General features: G+C 35.7%; 1 non-coding gene and 2 pseudogenes across 1 annotated transcript; all 3 read left to right on the top strand.

Annotated features, from left to right (window-relative positions):
* Positions 1–213: 213 nt before the first annotated feature.
* Positions 214–286, top strand: TRNAM-CAU (transfer RNA methionine (anticodon CAU)). The gene has a single exon. It is a non-coding gene; the product is annotated as a tRNA-Met (tRNA).
* A 5,738-nt stretch (positions 287–6,024) lies between these two features.
* Positions 6,025–7,526, top strand: LOC149556161 (18S ribosomal RNA; annotated as a pseudogene).
* Positions 7,527–10,624: 3,098 nt separating this feature from the next.
* LOC149556162 (25S ribosomal RNA) lies at positions 10,625–13,552 on the top strand (annotated as a pseudogene).
* Positions 13,553–14,531: the final 979 nt, after the last annotated feature.

Raw genomic sequence — 14,531 nt, forward strand, 5'->3', positions numbered from 1 at the left:
TCATGTTTTCTCATATATTATTTTTTATATTTTGTAAGATAATATAGTGTAATTATTACTTATTAAATTGAATTATAATAATAAAGAGGTAGTTAGTGCAAGTTATTCAACTATTGTACAATTTGTTAAAAAAAAGTTTCTTGTAATTTCTATAAAAGAGAAATAGAATTGAATTGGTTACCATATTTATTATAATGAAATAACTTTACCATAGCTTCCATGGCTGAATGGTAAAAGCACCCAACTCATAATTGGGAAGTCGTGGGTTCAATTCCTGCTGGATGCATAATAAGCAGTTATTGCACTCTATTTTTTAGATGAAAGAATCGCAGCAAGGTTATCTCGATTCAATTCAGTATGGAGATTAGATTATCTCCATCCCTGTTTTTTAATTCTTAACTTCTATTTAAAAGAGAAGTTAAGAATTACAAATATTTTATTTACACATGTTTGAACAACTTTTTCTCAGATAGAAAATCTATATTTTGTTTTGGTACAAAATGAAGAAATTCTATATTATAACCAGTATTATAACCAAAATGAACTTCTAATTGAATGATCAAGTTGATTTTGTAATTAGAAGTTCATCTGATAATTGAAGCCTAGCCTATTCCCTGTGATTTTAAGAATATGAATATAAGGGCAATTCTTCCTTTTTTTTACACCTAGTGAAAATTATATTACAAAAAATATCAATCTCTAAAATAATGTATCCTGGGCAATTACAACAATTGGATTCATTATTATTCCCAATAAAGTAGATGCTATTATAGATATAATCATACTAACTTCGATATAATTTTTTGAGATTGAAGAAGATAATCTATAATTTTGCATGTAGGGAGTTATTTCTTTGTTTCTTTCAGTCATTAATAACTTAATTATTTTAAGATAATAATATATGGAAATAACACTCATAAAGAGTCCTAATGAAACCAATAAATAGGAGCCTGCTTCCTACCCACTCCAAAATAGATAAAGTTTTCCAAAAAAACCTGCTAATGGAGGAATCCCTCCTAGAGATAGCAGACATAAAGATAAAGGCAAAGCTGAAAAAGGGTCTTTTGCGTATAATCCTGCATAATCTAGAATGTTACCTGTTCCTATACGTAGACTGAATAATATAATACAAGCAAAAGTTCCTAAATTCATAAAAATATAGAGTAGCATATAAGTTATTACACTTGCATATCCGTTATTTGGGTCTTTATCAATTATTCCAATAAGGATATATCCAATTTGACCTATCGATGAATATGCAAGCATACGTTTTATACTTGTTTGAGTAATAACAATTAAATTTCCTAATATCATGCTAAGAATAGCTGATATTTCCAAAAGAAGATGCCATTCATTCAATGAAAAATAAAAAATAATATAAAAAATTCTAGTGACTAAAGCTGAAGCAGCTACTTTTGAAATAACTGAAATAAAAGCAATGACTGGAGTGGGGGAGTTAGAGTCAAAAAGAGGAATTCTCCCTTCTCTCATTCAAAACCGTGCATGAGACTTTCTTCTCGCATGGCTCCTAAGTGATAAAAAAATTGCAGAATCATTTGATTCTTTTTTTTTTATTACCTTCCTCGTGTATGTATAAGATTGAATATATTCAATTGATATAAAGAATAACTAATCCTTAACTTCGCGAGGAATCCTTACTCAGTGGTTATTATAGTATGCAATATAGTATATAAATTGTAAATCATTTTTCTTATTATTATTATTATTTTTAAGTTCAGTTATGAAAGAGTTAAAAATTAAAAATAAAACCATCTGATTTAAATTGTTTTGAATAGTCATGAGATGCTCATCTCAGGGTAATCTTTTTGTCGACAGATGCCTTCTTTTTTACACTTGTAGTTTCTGAAAATGAAAACTTACTATGTAGCATCTACGTTAAGAATAAAAGTACACGTCAATCTAACCCTTTGTTAAAAACTACCCATAATAATTCATTTGTAAAAGTTATTTATTGTATTGGGGTGGTGTAGTGTGTTAATTCAATCAAACAATTCAGTTTGTTTCTTACTTTGCTTTACCTTAATTCAATTCAAATTTTTGGTAAAACTGATGTCTTAGTCCAAGTGGGAATAACAATCTTTTTTTCACATGTCTATAGAGTTTTTATAAATAGAAACAAACATCTCTAAAAAAGATATTGTATGTAATAATTTATCAAACGAATCGCACTCCTTCATATACATTGGGGGTCCATTGATGAAAAGGAACTAAAGAAAGTTTGAATGCAATTCCTACCGTTACAGATAGAAGTGCAATCTAAATTCTTGGAGAGTTATACATTTGTGTATTTATAAGACCATTGGCTATTTCTTGAATTTCAATCTCACCTCCAGATAGACCATATAGCCAAGAAAGACCATAAGCAAGAATGGAAGAACTTGTTCCACCCATAAGTAAATATTTCATAATAGCCTCATTAGACCGAACATCTCTTTTGGTATATCCAGATAATAGATAAGAACATAGACTTAAACATTCTAAAGATACGAAGATACTTGTTAAATCATTAGCACCACATAAAAACATTCCTCCTAGAGTAGCTGTTAATATGAATAACAAAAACTCTGTTACAACCATTTCTATACATTGAATGTATTTCACAGATAGAGGAATACACAAAGTGGAACATAATAAAATGAGAAACTGAAATATTTTATTAAAATTGTTTGTTTGTAAATTGCCAAAAAAACTAATCGTGGGTTCTTCTCTCCATTGAAATAAAAAAAAAGTTATGCTTAGCACTAAACTTGTTAAAGAGATGAAATAAAACCAAGTTGTCTTTTTTTGATAAAAAATGACATCGATTACTAGAAGAAGAAATAGGCCAAAAATCAGGATGCATTCTGGGAAAATGGAACTTCCATAGAAGAGAAGCAAATGAAATTCTTTCACAAAAATGATTTTAAGGTATAAAAAATGCATTTTTCATTTTGTCCGGATCATTAGTTACTAACTTCAATTAATATTCAAGTAACATTTTATTTAAAATCTCCTTATTATTATTATATCTATGATTTATTTTTCATTCTTCTTTTCCTTTCGTTTTTGTTCCAATAAAATTTGTATCAATTTTGAGAAAGTAAGTTTTCTTTTATTGATCAAAATGGGATAGATCTGTGGATCTATTCATACTAGTTAGTGGATTAACGGTAATGCACAAAAGCTTTATTAGATTCTGCTATTTTATGAATCTCTTCCTTCTTGCATATAGCATTGTCTTTCTCTCTGGCAGCATCCATTATTTCGTAACTTAATTTGAATTGCATATTTGGACCAGAACGTTTTTGGGATGACTCTAATAACCAACGAATCACAAGTATTTTTCCTTCTTTCTCTTTTATTTCAATGGGAACTTGATAAGTGGATCCACTTACACATTTTTATTTTACTATCAATTTGGGAGTTAATTTGTCTATTGCTTGACGTAGAACAATTAGTGGATTTTTCTCTATTTTTTGTTGAATCTTTTCTAGAGATTGATAAAAAAATCGATAAGCTAGTGATTTTTTTCCATTCTTAAGAATACGGTTAACGACCATGTTAACTAATCGATTATGATAGATCGGATCAAATTTATCAATTTTCTTTTCTACAGTACTTTGGCATGACATGAGTGTGAAAAAGGTTCATAAATTTATTTCATAAAGACTAATCATTACTTATTTTGGCTTTTTAACTCCATATTGTAGGGTAGATCTCTAAAGGTATCAAAGATCTCCCTCCAAACGGTACATATGACTTTTGTCGGATACGGCTTTCCACATGATTCTATTTGCATATATAGAAGATATTCATTCTTATGCATAGAATTATGTTTACTCATTCTCAATTGAGTATCTGTTTCCTTTCTTTTGCTATGATTAGAAATCTTGTATTTTCTATATCTATACGATTAGGTCCTTAGGTTTAAAACAAAGTGTAAAAAAGGAAAAGGTGTTTTAAATCAATGCTATTTAAATTGAGTCTACTCCAAAAAAGTCAAGACATTTCCAATTTTATGTTAACCCACACTAAGTAAGGGAAAACTTATAAAATGAATTAAATATTAAACCTTAGATATATATTATCCTTATTGTTTTAGCCTGCTCTAGTCCCCTTAGAAAACGTTCGTTATTGGGTTAGCCATATACTTTACATGTTTTTAGCAATTGACATGGCATCATCATAAAATGATACAAATCTTAGATAAGAATATACAACGGACTAGAATGCCCTTGTTTTCAGTTTTTGACTGAGACAACATCTAAAATTCCTCGAATTATGTGATATTTAACACCGGGCAAATCTTTGACTCTTCCACCTCTTACTAATACTACAAAATGTTCTTGTAAATTATGGTCAATACCAGGTATATAAGCAGTGATTTCATATTTAGAAGTTAATCAAACTCTGGCCACCTTGCGTAAGCTAGAGTTTGGTTTTTTAGGGGTGATAGTGGAAAAGTTGACAGAAAAGTGACCTTTACTGCCACTATATAAAACTGTACATGAGAATTTCACCTCATACGGCTTCTTGTTCAATTCTTTTTAAGACATTTTTGTTTTTCGAGTATTTTGAATATTATATAGATTATATTCTATGTAAAAAAAAAACTATTTGAATCCTTCGGGGTTAATTTTTCTTTCTCTATTAAAAAAAATATTTCTCTATTAAAAACAATAAGAGTGATAATTTTTTTTTTTTTTAATCCATTTTTATTATTTACATTAACATGCTCATTTTTTATTGATATCTCGAAATATCATTTCATTTTGTTTCATCACAAATTCAATTCAAAATTGACGGGTTAATGTAAGCTTATCCATGTAGTTATGCATTATTTGAACTGGGAATCAATTTGATTCAAAATTTTGACTTTTGTGCTTTGGTTTGGGTGGCATGGTTTGGATACTGAGAATTATTTCGATGGCCTATGATAAAATGGTATCAATAGAATATATGCTCCGAGCGGCTGTGTGCACCAATCAGCAATATAAGGTAAGAAAATATAGGAAAAGTTTTTTTGAAATGCAGCAATATTAATAGCCTATTTAGTTACAAATTTTGTTTTTAAGTAGAAAATGTCAATTTGGAAATTGTTACAGATTCCTTTTGAGGAATCATGATATAGTTTCATTGAATTTCTTGATTCTTTTGGAATGGGAAGTTCTTACAATTTCCCTTCTGGATAAGGCTAGGAAAGGGATATAACTTAGTGGTAGAGTGTCACCTTGACGTGGTGAAAGTCATCAGTTCAAAATTGATTATCCCTAGTTCTTTTTGTTATTTCTTATCGCTCTTTTTTTATATTTATATCGTGAATAAAAAGAGGCTAGGGGGTTTACATTTATAATATATTGATAATGTAATAACAATAATCCACTAGAAAAGAAGATAAAGTATAATGTATCATAGAAGATTGATATGTATCAACATTTTAATGAACATTATGTCTTGTAATGGAGCAAAAAAAATCATAATTACACATCCACATAATTCAATAATAGAATATATTATTGTTACTAAATATAGAAAAAAACAATTAATCTATAGTTCCATATTCTAATAATTAATAATAATAATATATATATATATATATATATATATATATATATATAACTAGCAAATAATAGAATATATATATATATATATATATATATAATGAATTTATAGTTCCATATTCTATTGACTATTTAGAATATACTATAACCTCTTTATATATATAACCTCTTAACTAGCAAATAATCATATAACTATTAATATATATCTATATATATGTATATAATTAGTAAGTTAATATATAACTGTAACTGGCAAATTTAACAATATATTACTATTTATAATTACTATTTTAGGTTAGGTTTTGAATATTTAAGAAATTTGAATATTTAAGAAAGTTGAATATTTAAGGTTTAAGATATATGATTATACATATATCATACAGATGATAGATAATTCGTAAATTGACTTCGTCCACGAAGAAGGGTGCTATAAGTAGTTAAATAATGAAACTCTGAATTTCATTGAGAGTTTGATCCTGGCTCAGGATGAATGCTGGCAGCATGCTTAACACATGCAAGTCAAATGGGAAGTGGTTTTTCTAGTGGCGAATGGGTGAGTAATGCGTAAGAACCTGCCATTGGGAGGGGAACAATAGCTAGAAACGGTTGCTAATACCCTAGAGAATTTAGTACCTCTACGAGGTAGGATGAGGAGCAAAAGGGAGGAATCCTCCCAAGGAGGGGCTCACATCTGATCAGCTAGTTGGTGAGGCAATGGCTTACCAAGGCTCCGATCAGTAGTTGGTCTGAGAGGATGATCAACCACACTGGGACTGAGACATGGCCCGGACTCCTACAGGAGGCAGTAGTGAGGAATTTTCCACAATCGGCAAAAGCCTGATGGAGCAATGCCAAGTGAAGAAAGAACGCTCACGGGTCGTAAACTTCTTTTCTCAGAGAAGAATAAATGATAGTATTTTGAGGAATAAGCATCGGCTAACTTTGTACCAGTAGCAGCGGTAAAATAGAGGATGCAAGTGTTATCTAGAATTATTGGGCATAAAGTGTCTGTAGGTGGCTTTTCAAGTCCATCGTCAAATCCCAGGGCTCAACCCTGGACAGGCGGTGGAAACTATCAAGCTAGAGTACGGTAGATGCAGAGGGAATTTTTGATGGAGTAGTGAAATGCATTGAGATCGGGAGGAACACCAAGGGCAAAAGCACTCTATTGGACCGTTACTGACACTCAGAGACGAAAGCTAGGCGAGCAAATGAGATTAGATATCCTAGTAGTCCTAGCCATAAATGATGGATACTAGGTGCTGTGTGTATTGACCCGTATAGTACTGCAACTAATGCGTTAAGTATCTCGCCTGGGAAGTACGTTTGCAAGAATGAAACTCAAAGGAATTGACAGGGGCTCACATAAGCGGTGGAGCATGTGGTTTAATTCGATGCAAAGCAAAGAAGCTTACTAGGGATTGACATGTCGTGAATCCTTTTGAAAAAGAGGAGTGCCTTCAAGAATGCAGACATAGGTGGTGTATGGTTGTCGTCAGTTCGTGCTGCAAGGTGTTGGGTTAAGTCCTGCAACGAGCGCAACCCTCGTGTTTAGTTGCCATAAAGTTTGAAACTCTAAACAGACTATTGGTGTTAAGACAGAGGAAGGTGAGGATGATGTCAAGTCATCATGTCCCTTATACCCTAGGTGACAAACGTGCTACAATGGCCGGGACAAAGAGTGGTGACCCCGTGAGGGTAAGCTAACCTCAAAAACCTAGCCTCAATTCAGATTGCAGGCTACAACTCGCCTGCATGAAGTAGGAATCGCTAGTAATCGCCGGTCAGCCATATGATGGTGAATTTGTTCTCAGGCCTTGTACACACCACCCATCACACTAGGGAAGTGTGCCATGCTCGAAGTCATTATCTTAACCGCAAGGAGGGAGATGCACAAGGCATGGCTAATGAATGGAGTGAAGTCATAACAAGGTAGCTATATTGGAAGGTGCGGCTGGATTACCTCCTTCTCAGGGAGAGCTAATGCTTGTTGAGTTCATACACTGTTACGCTTGTGAAAGAGAGCGAGTGACATGAAGATGCATCTGCAAGAGATTAAGTCTCTTGTCATTTATTGATTGTAAAGTTCGTTATAGTCATGTGAGTAAGAATGAAGTTCATAAGTAAGCTCCTTTTCCCAGGTCGAGACAAGTGGATAATCTCCTATTTTCTGTGCTTGTTTCAGTTTATTCAACCATTTAGTATCTTGAATTTATACATTAGAAAAATAGAAAAATCAGTATTTACAAAAAAAATAGAGACAATAGAGACAATGATTTCAATTTTGAAATCATTGTTTCTATTTTATTTTTTTGTTTATATATATATCTTTATCTTATATTTAACATGTGATTAATTATTCATTTATTGAAGGAGTTTATGATTCATTTATTGAAGAAGTTTATAACTTTATTTAAAAGACTTATAAAGTTAGTTTCTTATTTGCTTAGGGCATTTTTTACTTTATTTAAGAAGCTTATGTCATTGGTTATTTATTTATTTAAGAAGCTTATGGCATTGGTTTCTTTATTTAATTTGCTTATGTCATTAGTTTCTTATTTGCTTAGGGCATTTTTTACTTTATCTAAGAAGCTTATGGCATTGGTTACTTATTTATTTAAGAAGCTTATGGCATGAGTTACTTATTTATTTAAGAAGCTCATGGCATGGGTTACTTATTTATTTAAGAAGCTTATGGTATTGGTTACTTTTTTATTTAAGAAGCTTATGGCATGGGTTACTTATTTATTTTAAGTAAGAAGCTTATGGCATTGGTAAGTTTAGTTTAATTATTTAGAATTATAGAATTAATAAAAGAACACATACAAAAATAAGGTATAAAAAAACAAAAGGCAAGCAAGTGAGCAAGAGGATTTCTCTTGCTTTTGGCAAGCATCCCCTACTACTGGGGGCCCTACTAGGCTAGTAGCTCAGTGGTAGAGTGCGACCCTGATAACTGCGTCATTGTGCCTGGGCCATGAAGGCTACCAGCCACATGGATAGTTCAATGTGCTCATCAACGCCTGACCCAAATATGTGGATCATCCAAGGCACATTAGCATGGCGTACTCCTTCTGTTTGAACCAGGGTTGAAAACTAAATTTTTTTTTACCAAGAGGATAGATGAGGTGATTAAGGTGAGATCGAATGTAGACCAAATTTTCTATTTATTCATGGGATTTGGGTGGTCCTGGGTAGCCATGTATTTTGGCTACTTTTTTTTTGAGAATCCATGCATATCTTATCAGTGTATGGAAGGCTATCTCTCGAGCACAGGCTGAAGTTCTTATTAATTAAGCCTAAATGTTAAAAAAACACCTAATAACACATCTTCAAAGACCAAGAACTACGAGATCACCTTTTATTCTAGGGTGACGGAAGGATCATATTATTCAAATTCATGCTTTTTTCTTTATGTAGGATGCGAGAAATATAGTAATTATAGGTCCGGCCGAGAGACTTTTTCTTTCTAAACCTAAAATAGTGGATAGTTAAATACTTGCTTAGTCTTCAACTCGTTCAATTACTATGAACAATTTCCAGATCAGTAGATTAGGAAATTGTTATTCGTCTCCTAATAAACAATGAGAAAAGTAGGATCGAAAAAGGATCTTGGAGTGTCTAGGATTGGGTTAGGAGGATCTTATTAATACCTCATTTTCTCTTCTCATCCAAATTTTTACTTCTTTTCTTGCCGTTGGTGAAGAAAAAGAAAGGAAAACAAGTACACTAGGAGAACGCAGTACAACAAAAAATTATATGCTGTGTTCGGGAAGGATGAGTCACTCCTGAATGAAGAGAGAACTTATTCTCCTCGAATCATAGGTGCAATTATTTACTTCACGGGAGGGGTCTCTGGTTCAAGTCCAAGATAGTCCACCCATTATGTGCTATGTAGTAGGATTGTTGTCTGCTTCATTTGATATCTACGAGGATATAGCTCAATTGATAGAGCTCCACTCTTGCAATCGGGTCATTGCGATTACGGGTTGGATGTCTGATTTTTTAGGCGGTAATGATAGTATTTTTACCTGAACTAGTGGCTCACTTTTTATCAGTAATGGGAGAAAGGACCGTAACATGCCACTAAAAAACTCTATTAAGATGAAGATAGACTATCAAGAATGTAGAGAAGGTAGGGTGGGTAGTTGGTTAGATCTAGTAAGGATCGTACATGGTCCATAGTTGGAGTTGGCGGCTCTCCTAGGGGTCTTTCTTATAGGATCCTCGGGGAAGAGGATCAAGTTGGCCCTTGAGAACAACTTGATGTACTATCTCCCTTCAACCCTTTTTAGCCCAAAAAATGGGGGCAGAAGGAAAAGTCATGCCATGGACTGACCCCATCATCTCCACCTCATAGGAACTACGAGATCGCTCCAAGGACGCTTTCATCATCCAGGGGTCATAGATCAACCACAAACCCTGATTTGAGAAGTGGAATGCATTAGTTGTCCCTTTTGATTGGGTAGGAAGGGTCAGAGAAGGGCAATCTTTTTAAGATAAGACCAAAGAGTCGGTGGAAAAAAGAAGAGCTTTTCGTTCTTGGTTCTTTCGGAGTTTGAATTCTGAAGAACTTCAAGAATTCCTAGGGTCAACAACTTATTGCTTTTGGGAGGAGTTGCTCTTTGGAGAGCACAGTACAATGAAAATTGTGAGCTGTGTTCGGGGGGAAGGCTATTGCCGATTGTTGACCTTCTATGGTAGACTTAATCAAGAGGGTTCAATAGACAGCGATTGACCCTGTGGCAGATGCTAGTGGTTCAAGTCCACTTATCTCCACCCTGTGATGATTCTGTGGAGCAGATAAGTCATAATTGACAGTTTTATCTATGATTTATTTTATTATTCATGGATGTTGATAAGATGCTTTCATGTCTTTAATATTAGTAGCTCCTTAAGATGGCCTTGACCGGCAAGGTTCATAAAACTAAGGGTGTACAGTGGATACCTAGGCACCTAGAGATGAAGAAGGGCATGTTAATCGATGAAATGCTTTGGGGAGTGGAAATTGAGCATAGATCCAGAGATTCTCGAATAGGTTAACCTTTTTAACTATCTATTGAATCCATAGGCAAACAAGGGACAACCTGGCGAACTGAAACATCTTAGTAGCCAGAGCAAGAGAAAGCAAAAGCAATTTCTGTAGTAGCGGCGAGCAAAATGGGATCAGCCTAAACCGTTAAAATGGGGTTGTGGGAGAGAAATCTAAGTGTCATGCTGCTAGGCGAAGTCTATTTGAAATAGTGGAATACAACACCCTAGATGGTGAAAGTCGAGTAGTCGAAAGCATCATGATAGTTTATGCTCTAACCCGAGTAGCATGGGGCACGTGGAATCCTTGTGAATCAGAAAGGACCACCTTGCAAGGCAAAATACTCTTGGGTGATCGATAGCGAAATAGTACTGTGAGGGAAAGTTAAAAAGAACCCTCAGTGGGGATTGAAATAGAATATGAAATCGTAACGCTTTCAAGAAGTGGGAGGAGTCGACCTGCTTTGATTCCTTATTATGATAGAAACAACAAAATAAAAAATGAATGCACTTGTTTGGCAGAAACAACGAACATGAAATGCAGAAAATTGTTTTGTTTGACAGAAACTAAATGAATCAAGCAGGAGCTGACTGCCTGCCTGTTGAAGAATGAGCCAACGACTTATAAGTAGTGGCTTGGTTAAGGGGACCCACCGAAATCATAGCGAGAGCAAGTCTTCATAGGGCAATTAAATTATCATTGCTTATGGACCTGAACCTGGGTGATCTATCCATGACCAGGATAAAGCTTAGGTGAAGCTAAGTAGAGGTCCGAACCGACTGATGTTGAAAAATCAACGGATGAGTTGTGGTTAGGGTGAAATGCCACTCAAAACCAGAGCTAGCTGGTTCTTCCTGAAATGCATTAAGGCACAATGATTGATTGGATCTTTTAGGGGTAAAGCACTGTTTCGGTGCGGGCTGCATGAGCGGTACTAAATGGAGACAAACTATAAATACTAGAGATAAACAAGGGTCAGCCAGTGAGACGATGGGGGATAAGCTTCATCGTCGAGAGGGAAACAACCCAGATCACCAACTAAGGCCCCTAAATGATCGCTGAGTGATGAAGGAGGTAGGAGTGCAAAGACAGTCAGGAGGTTCGCTTAGAAGTAGCGATCCTTGAAAGAGTGTGTAATAGCTTACTGCTTGAGCGCTCTTGTACTGAAGATGATCAGGACTAAGCAATCTTTCGAAGCTGTGGGATGTAATAAAAAAATACATCGATAGGGGAGTGTTCCACCTTAGAGAGAAGTATCTACGCGAGCAGAGTTGGACGAAGTAGAAGCGAGAATTTCGGCTTGAGTAACGCAAATATTGGTGAGAATCCAATGCCCCAAAAACCTAAGGATTCCTCCGCAAGGTTCGTCCATGGAGGGTGAGTCAGGGCCTACGATCAGGCCGAAAGGCATAGTTGATGGACAACAGGTTAATATTCCTGTACTATCCTTTGTTGGTCCCGAGGGACAGAGTAGGCTAAGTTAGCCATCTTAATTATGGTTTTACGATTTAAGGTTAGAAGGTGACCCTAAAAAAGCGAGGTCAGAACAGGGTAGAGAAAATACCTACAGCCAATGTTCGAATTCTAGCATGGCATCAAAAAAGTAAAAAGATAGACAACAGGCTGGGCAACCCATGTCATACTCCCAGGAAAAGCTCAAACAACCTTCAACAAATAGGTACCTGTACCTGAAACTGACACAGGTAGGTAGGTAGAGAATACCTAGGGGCGTAAGATAACTCTCTCTAAGGAACTCAGTAAAATAGCTCTATAACTTTGGGAGAAGGATTGCCTCCTCAAAGGAGGTCGCAGTGACCAGGCTCAGGCGAGTGTTTACCAAAAACACAGGTCTTTGCAAAGTTGTAAGATGTTGTATGGGAGCTGACGCTTGCCTAGTGCCGAAAGGTTAAGGAAGTTGGTTACTTGATGACAAGGAAGCCAACGACCGAAGCCTCGGTGAATGGCGGCCGTAACTATAATGGTCCTAAGGTAGTGAAATTCTTTGTCGGGTAACTTTTGACTTGCACGAAAGGCATAACGATCTAGGCACTATCTTGAAGAGAGACTCAGTGAAATAGACATGTCTATGAAGATGTAGACTACCTACACCTAGACAGAAAGACCCTATGAAGCTTTACTGTTCCCTAGGATTGACTTTGGGCTCTTGTTGCGCAGCTTAGGTGGAAGGCAAAAAAGGCCCTCTTCCGGGGGGGCATGAGCCATCAGTGAGATACCACTCTAGAAAAGCCAAAAGTCTAACCTTGCGACTGAACCTACTGTCCAAGGGATATTCTTAGGTAGACAGTTTCTATGGGGCGTAGGCCTCCCAAAAGGTAACAGAGGCATGTAAAGGTTTCCTCGGGCCGGCTGAAAATCGCTCCTTGATTGCAAAGGTAGAAGGGAGCTTGATTGCAAGACCGACCCATCGAGCAGGGACGAAAGTCAACCTTAGTGATCCAACGGTACCGAGTGGAAGGGTCATTGCTCAACAGATTAAAGTTACTTTAGGGATAACAGGCTGATCTTCCCCAAGAGTTCACATCAACGAGAAGGTTTGGCACCTCGATATCGACTCTTCGCCACCTGGGTCAGTAGTATGTTCCAAGGGTTGGGCTATTCGCGCATTAAAGCGATACATGAGCTGGGTTTAGAACGTCGTGAGACAGTTCGATCCATATTCGGTGCAGGCATTAGAGCATTGAAAGGACTTTTCCTTAGTATGAGAGGACCGGGAAGGATGCACCTTTGGTGTACCGGTTATCATGCCCTCGATAGACACTGGGTAGCCAAGTGCAGAGCAGAAGCCCACCTCAAGATTAGTGCTCTCTCGGGTCATGGTGAGATGGGCCGTTAGGTGATAGGTGTCAAGTGGAAGTGCAATGATGCATGCAACCAAGGCATACTAAAAGATTGAAAGATTTGAACCTTGTTACTACATGACCCGATTGATCTGCTCAGGTACATAGAGTATGTTTTGATAGAACATTTTACTGTAGATATGATAAAGAATAAAAAAAGATGGATGAATAAAATAAAGGGAATCAAATATTTTTGACTCCTAATCAAATATGAAAAATGATTTTTTTTATTTCGCTAAGAGAATCCAAACAGTGCTTATTGCATAGCTCCATTTGTATCATTTTGAGCTTTCTGCTTGATAGGGCCCCAAAAAGGAGCCCCTGCCAAGCAGAAAGCTCCACAAGTACTAACCAATATCTTATGGCATTCTTCGTTTATGGTTTGAAATTCTAGTGTCTTAGGCGTAGGGGAACCACACCAATCCATCTCGAACTTGGTGGTTAAACTTTACTACAGTGACAATACTGTAGGGGAGGCCCTCTGGAAAAATAACTCAATGCCAGAATAATAAAAAGCTTACTTATTTACTTACTTTTTTAATTTTTTAATCAAAAAAAACCTCGGCATTCTTTTTTCCCATTCCACATTGCTAAATGCAATAATATTTTTTATCTGGTGGAGACGGGGCCTATAGCTCAGAGGATTAGAGCATGTGGCTACGAACCATGGTGTTGGGGGTTCAAATCCCTCCTCGCCCAAAACAGTTCACTACTAGAGAGACTATGAGTCTCTCTAGTAGTTCTAGAGACAAAAATAGTAAAATGACTATGACTGCTCTTGAACTATTAAGAGAACTGCGAATACCAAGAGCTAAGTTTATAGTGAAGCTTTGGAACTTTACTATAAGGTTTTGTGGCCTATACTACTATTTATTTAGATATTTAAGATCCCATTCTATAAGATAGTTTTTTGTGTATGACCTTCTATAACTCTTTCTCATCGGCACCAGGCTTGCGCGGCGTATTGGTAAGAAAAGAACCAAGGGCTCTTACTCATTAAGATGCTTGCTTATTCAAATTAGGGTTATTTACTCACAAATTGTAGTTTAAGTGCTATCATACCTTTGTTATTCCTTAGTA

Source organism: Cupressus sempervirens, chromosome 5, assembly GCF_028749045.1.
Source record: "Cupressus sempervirens isolate cs-2001-9-10 chromosome 5, ASM2874904v1, whole genome shotgun sequence".
Taxonomy (NCBI): Eukaryota; Viridiplantae; Streptophyta; class Pinopsida; order Cupressales; family Cupressaceae; genus Cupressus; species Cupressus sempervirens.